The sequence below is a fragment of the Bidens hawaiensis genome, unplaced genomic scaffold (assembly GCF_021521415.1).
Source record: "Bidens hawaiensis isolate Kalapana, Puna unplaced genomic scaffold, B.hawaiensis_p1.1 tig00000296_1, whole genome shotgun sequence".
Taxonomy (NCBI): Eukaryota; Viridiplantae; Streptophyta; class Magnoliopsida; order Asterales; family Asteraceae; genus Bidens; species Bidens hawaiensis.
This window is the reverse complement of record NW_027491024.1, coordinates 6,283,054-6,290,088: the sequence shown is the minus strand read 5'-3', so window position 1 is coordinate 6,290,088 and position 7,035 is coordinate 6,283,054. Positions and strand designations below refer to the sequence as shown.

At 39.6% G+C, this 7,035-nt stretch overlaps 1 pseudogene; it reads right to left on the bottom strand.

The window, feature by feature from the left end:
* Nucleotides 1-453: 453 nt before the first annotated feature.
* LOC143619389 (uncharacterized) lies at nt 454-4,253 on the bottom strand (annotated as a pseudogene).
* Between the last annotated feature and the right edge of the window lie 2,782 nt (nt 4,254-7,035).

Genomic DNA, 7,035 nt, shown 5'->3' with positions numbered 1-7,035 from the left:
CTCATCCATATAATAAGGAATGGATTGGAGAGGTGATTTTGATGGTTTTCTTAAAATTTACCCTAAATTATATGGGTTTGACAACTTTAAAGAATGAGTTGAGAATGCTCTTAGGTGTAGCATCCTTTTCATATCATTTTGAAAAACACCTAAAATCAATAGACAAAAGGACATGTATTTAAATCAAGGGCAACGATGTTTGTCCAATTGATTTTCGTTTTATTTAAATTGAGAACTTTTTACAGCTAGCCAACTTAATTCGATTTGGAAAATCCAACTGAATCAAATATTTGAATTCTATTTTAAATTGATTTTCTTTCTTCAGTTGTCTTTACTAGCGCGCAACATGCTCAACGAAATGCTAACATGTATACAAGAAGTTCCTTTCTTTGTTCAGTTCTCATGATCAAGAGCAAGTTGCATTACATGCATATAACATGTTCGATGAAATGCCTAAATGATACAACCGGTCATGACTAAGAAACCAAATCTGAAAATAATTTGGTTGCAATCTTCTTGTCCACTACTGGCATTACCAACTCTTTTTGTTATTGGCATTGATACACAAGATTCCTTTATTTTATGTAGTTATTTACACGAGGCAAGTAACAGTTGATCTATGTTCCTTAATTACATGTAAAGTAAATGTTGCTATTTTTGTGAGATGAAAGGAGTATTAAGAATGTCACCTGACATATAAAAATAAAGGACTTCAAACGATCATTTTTAAAACCCAAAAGATTTTATTTAATTTATGATTTAACTTCAAATCATATTTATATTATATGATCAAATAAGACTCATATCTTTATGCTTATTATTGAGTAGATATTCAGCCGATAAATATTTCTTAATAGTTATATCAAATAAATAATGTGTATATTACAATGTATATGCTAGCCTATTTGCAAGCCTACTTTATACTAGTGATCATTTTCCTTGGTATGCAATACTTAAGCACTTCGTAGAATTGTAGTATTAGCTTGTAGATGCACACATCCTCTAAACAGTCATTAGATATTAACTAACATAGCCATGCTCACATGACACAAACATTATAAAGTGTCAGTAGTAAAACATAAGAATGCAACTAATCTATAGCCGAAAGATCACCTGATCGTTGTGGTGAAAACATGTAAGGCTTTGGTGGGATTTCCAATAGCTCTAAGCCGCCTTCTAACATTTCCAACACCTTGGTGATTTCTGGGCAATTTAAGGTATTACTTTGTATGCACCACAAACCCACAATAATCATCTTCATTGCTAATTCGTTCTCTTCATTGCTCACAATCCCATGTAGTTCAAGTTGTTCTTCTTCTGATTCAAGTTTTTTATATATCCAGTGAGGAAAGTATATTTCACTTGTATGATCAACTTCAATCTCAACATTTCTCCTCCCTCCAACCATTTCTAGGATCATCATCCCATAACTATAAACATCTGATTTGTGGGAGACTGGACCAAAGTTCCTAGAATATATTTCAGGAGCTATTGGTGTTCCTCTCATATGGGACATGGATATCATGCTTCTATTTTCAGGGAATAGCTTAGCAAGTCCAAAGTCTGATATCTTAGGATAAAAATCTTGATCTAAAAGAATATTATGTGGCTTTATGTCAAAATGTAAGATCCGTGTGTTACAACCCCTATGCAAGTATTCTAAACCTCTAGCAATCTCGATAGCAATCTGGTGCAACCTTTCCCACCCAAGTTGATTAATACTTGAAGAGCCCCGACCATAAATGAACCTTTCAAGGGATCCATTGGGCATAAATTCATAACTTAAAGCTCTTCGACGCCCCTCTAAACAAAATCCCACTAGATTGACGATATTAACGTGTGAAGTCCTGCTCACACTAGCTACTTCATTTATAAAGTCTTCACCATTATCTTTTGAGTCACTTAGAACCTTTACTGCCACCAAATTTCCATTGCTTAATGATCCTTTGTACACAGATCCAAAGCCACCTTGGCCTAATTTGACTTCAAATGAGCTTGTGTCCTTCTGGATTTGTGAATAAGAGTACCTTTTTGGAGCCAAAAATTCATTATTCTTTAAAAAAATTTCAGCACTGCCATTGTACTTTGCCTTTTTTCTCCACCTAAGCTTCCATAATCCTAGTAAAAGTGCCCCCAAAACAGGGAGCATTAATACCATGATGAGCTTATGATGAAAGCTATCATTATTTTTCTTCACCAGAATTTGACTTTCACAAAGTTTCAGTCTTGTAACATTTTCACACAAACCTGGATTGCCTTAGAATACTTGTATGGATGAATTTTTGAAGATAGCAAATGATGTGGGAATTGGACCTACTAGCTCATTGGAAGAGAGGTTGATATCAATCCCACTCGGCAATGTATTAAAGGTATCAGGAATTGAACCAGATAATTTGTTGTGAGAAAGATTCAAATATGCCAAAGCTACTAAAATTTGAATTTCAGATGGTATCACACCCGTAAGTGAATTCCAAGAGAAATCAAGTGTGGTAAGTTGCCCTAATTTACTAATCTGAGATGGGATTTTTCCGCTGAGCTTATTATCACTAAAATTCAAGTAATATATGTGTTTCCAATTACCAATGTGTCTCGATATCGGCCCGTGCAATCTGTTTGAGGATAGATCGAGAGAAAGGAGATTTTGAAGTGACCCAAGCTCTTGAGGTATAACACCCGAAAGTTTGTTATCTTGCAATAACAATTGTAGCATACCTCTTGCATTTCCAAGTTCCTTTGGAATCTCACAAGCCAAGTTATTTGAAGAAAGATCAAGTGTTTGTAGACGAGTAGAATCTCCAAGTTGGGGTGGTATGCAACCACTGATGTTGTTATATCTCATCAACAATGCTGTCAAGTTCTTGCATTTACTCCAGTTTTGAGGCAACTGCCCATGAAAATTGTTGTGACTGACATCAAGTCGATCTAAACTTGGATAAACTCCAAAACTATCTGATATGTCTCCATTAAATTGGTTAAAATCAAAATGACCTCTTATTAAGCTATGGCAGTTCCTTACGCCTATCAGTATAGGACCTGTGAGTCGATTATGACTTAGTGATAAATATTGAAGCATTCTCCAATGGCATAAATCTTCAGGCAAATGCCCAGACAATTGATTATTGTCCATTTCTAGCTCAAGCATGACTGGACTTGACAATACTCCTTGTGGTATAGGACCAGATAGATTATTCACACGAAGATACAAATATTGTAGGTCTCCCAGGTTTTTTAGTGACGAAGGTATAGAACCACTGAGTTGATTTTCACTTAGCGCCAGCTGAGTGAGAGACTTCAAATTCCCCAGTTCAGTAGGAATGGGCCCATAGAGTTTATTTTTGTACAAGTGTAGGAGATCCAAAGACTCCAAATTACCTAATGATGAAGGAATTTGGCCTGTTAGATGGTTTGAATAGAGGCTGAGGCTCTGAAGTGAGACAAGGCGCCCGAGTTCTTGTGGGATCGAACCATTCAATTTGTTTTGGAAAAGGAACAAAACCATAAGCCGCTTCAAATTCCCAATAGTAGGTGGGATAGGACCACTCAAAGAATTGTTACTGATATACACTTGCATAAGATTGACGAGGTTCCCAAACTCATGTGGAATTTGACCAGAAAGCATGTTATTATCAAGATATAGTTTAGCCAAGTTTCTTAAGTTGCCCAATGTTGGAGGCATTTCTCCTTCAAGAGAGTTATATATCATACAAGGCAAGCTCAGAGAGAGAGGTCAGTTGACCAATCTCTTGTGGAATCGACCCATTTAATTGATTTTGAAAAAGGTGGAGGGTCTGGAGATTGGCTAACATCCCAATTTCCGGTGGGATTGCCCCCGAAAACTTATTTCCTGAAAGATCAAGATAAACAAGTTTGGACAAGAGTCGGATTTGTGCGGGGATCGGACCGAAAAGGTGGTTTATACTAAGCTCAAAACGAGTAATGTTATGCAGTAAAGAGAATGGGAACTGGTTAAGCGTACCGTTTAATCCATAATTTGTGAGGTATAACTCCCGAATGACCCCATCAGAATTTAAAACTACACCAGACCATGGCGAATCAGTATCATTCATATTTGGGCTTGTCCAAGAAGACATAGGAGAGTTGTCTGGAATTTTCAAGCTATCTGTCCATTTAAGAAGACCATTGGCTTCCTCCAAAAATGCAGAAGCAAACTTTGAAACTGAAAGTGTAATGATCATTAGAGCAAGACATGAAGGTAACAAGTTTGAACATGACAATATTATTTGCCTTTTCATGTTTTTGAATAATGATGTGTTTTGATTCATAAATCCTAATTTATACTTGAGCAGTTGAGCGAATAACATTTTCTCTTAATATCTTCTGATTATCAAAATAAAAAAATTTGGGCAATGTCATATTTTCCACAAGTCTCTTTCTTAATTCGAACAAATACATATATGTTACATTCTTATGATTGTATTATTTACGCTAGTTGGTGACATCGACTATAGGAATCAATGTCGTTTAGCAAACAACGACTTTGATCTCGAGCATCACATGGTCCATTCCTCAAATGTATTAATGAGGGAAAAGAAAGATGTAAGAAAAGGTCGTTGATGTCGGCTTATTTTATCACCTTCTTATTTATGATATTCCAAGCAAATATACACATCGAAATCTAAAATAATTTTGTATTATACAAATCTACCGTTAAAGCAACATCCTTTTTTGACACATGTTATTTTTCTATTGATCAGTTTCATTATTTTCATAAATGTAAGTAATCTTAGAATTTCAAGAAAAAACGGTTCGGAACCGTCATAACCGAGGAACCGGGACCGAACCTGAAGAAACACTAAGTGACCCTGGGCATATTACGGATAATCTGGGGGTTAAGTAATGTTTCCCACGAGAATGAGGTCCAGCAAAGAAGGTTGTTCTTCAGGTGACCTGCAAAACAGACACCGTAAGCTCGTCACTGAGAAGGGGGGGGGGGGGTTCCTCCTTGTGACCACCCTCCGGCGTGAGAATCAGACTAGATTGCTCTGAATATAAGTGTATATTAAGAGATTGCTAGAGAAGATAAGATAATGATATATCAGATGATATCATTACCATTCCAAGGTGTTGGAGTATTTATAGCCGAAGGTAGGTTTCCTAGAAGGTACAGCCGGCTGAATAGTATTCCTGTTCTACCAACAGTGGGCTACGCACAAGCCATACTGGTTGGTGGATAGGCTGCGGCCGATAGTGACAAGGTCGGCTGTATACTGTTCCTTTACTGCCGGCTATGCACTGTTCCACCAACTGTAGGCTGCGCACGTCCCATAGTAAGGGTTGGTGAGTAGGCAGCGGCTAATAGTGACAAACAGTACTAGAGGGTACTCCTCCTCGTACTGTTGTCGGTGAGCTGTCACCCTGTGATTGGTTCATGGGCTGTTTTGGTCAGATCGTCTGTTTTGCCAATACCTTGGCAGGTATAGTACAAAAGATCTTCCAGAAGCATACGGACTGACTCATTTGGGCGGGAGTATTCCCGCCTTGCTCATTCCTTCAGGTGACTACTGAAGTAGCAAGAGTTAGTGCCTTGTGCGTGTAGCCTTGCTATTAGTGCGGGTAGCCTTCCCTGATGGCTTGTATCCGCAACTGCGGGAACAAGCGGGGTACTTCACCATTGGGAGGCTTTCCCTGCGGGTACAGCTGGCGTACTGCGCGTAAGGTCTTCTCTGAGCATGGTGGGTCCTGCGGAAGCGGTTGGTCGTTGCGCAGACGTCCCTTTTCAAGGTGAGTCTTGCGGGTCCAACTAGGCTCTGCTGGGACCTACCTCTTCAAGTCCCCCCAGTCCAATGTTCTTCTCATGAATTATTAATAAGTGAGGTGAACTTTTGGACTAGCAAGGGGTTTTGAAAAGGGTTTTTAGTTTTAAGGTTTTCCGTGGGGATTCTTCCCGCGGTTTTCCTAATGTCACGCAGAAATTCCCGACTTTTCTGCTTGATCTTTGGGTATGAAACGGGTAGGTCTGTAACCTCCTCGCAAGTCAGGAACGTTGAGTCCCACTTGTGTGGATTCTCCATGGGGTTTTGGTAGTTTTCAACATAGTGATCAATTATGTTAAAACCACCAATTCCATCTTGGAGTTTCAAACAATATAGTTCTCGACGTTCCCGCCATGCGGGGATGTTATTCACGTTTCCGCAAGCATGGCCCAGAAGATCCTTCTTGGTTTGAATTCCCTGCGGAGCGCTAAGTATGTGAAGGGTTTTGCTTTGACACTGTACCCGCACTCGTCTTACGGTTACTTTACTTCCAAGGTATTCCTGGCGTCAATTCCCTGCGGGTGCTAAGTATGTGAAGGGTTTTGCCTTAACACTTTACTCGCACCTGTCTTATAGTTACTTGGTTGCCAAGGTAAGGGGTATTTTCCCGCTTTTGAATCTTTTTGAAATTTTGAAATTCGAAGAGTTGGTGAAAGGATAAGAACAGTCCAAACTATTGAAACGTCGTCCGACGGTTTCTTCTGACAGTGTCAGGATGTGCAGGAAGTTATGGCGACGTGACAGTATATGGTCATTCCAGGCGCTTTTTCAGGCGCGTGGGCGCGAATTTTCGGGCGCGTGGCCGCGAAATTACTGGCACGCGTCCTTTCAACAGCTGTTGCCAGCTTGCTTTTTGCCACGTGTCATAGTTTCATTGCACCTGTGATTTCTCTCTCTTCCGCATTAAATTCATCGCATTAATTGCGATTAGTATATAAAGGGGGAGAGGGTCCTTTGTAATCCACACTTTCACTTTTCTCTTCATCTTCAAAACGATATCCGGCGAATACTCACCTTTTCAGTCGAGCATTCTCTTGAAATCGTTCTCTTTTTCATACCTGCAAGATGTCTTCTGTTCACGATCTTGAGGCTACAGCCCAGGAGGCTGGGGTGTACGCCGAGAACCCGTCATCCACGTCCGACAAGGATGACAAGAGTACTGCTGGTGAGTGCCAGTGTGCTCTGCCTGTCGATCTATATCAGTACATCGTCAGGAAGTTCATGCTCGAGTCTCTCGAGCCTGAGTTTCCTGAACCTCATC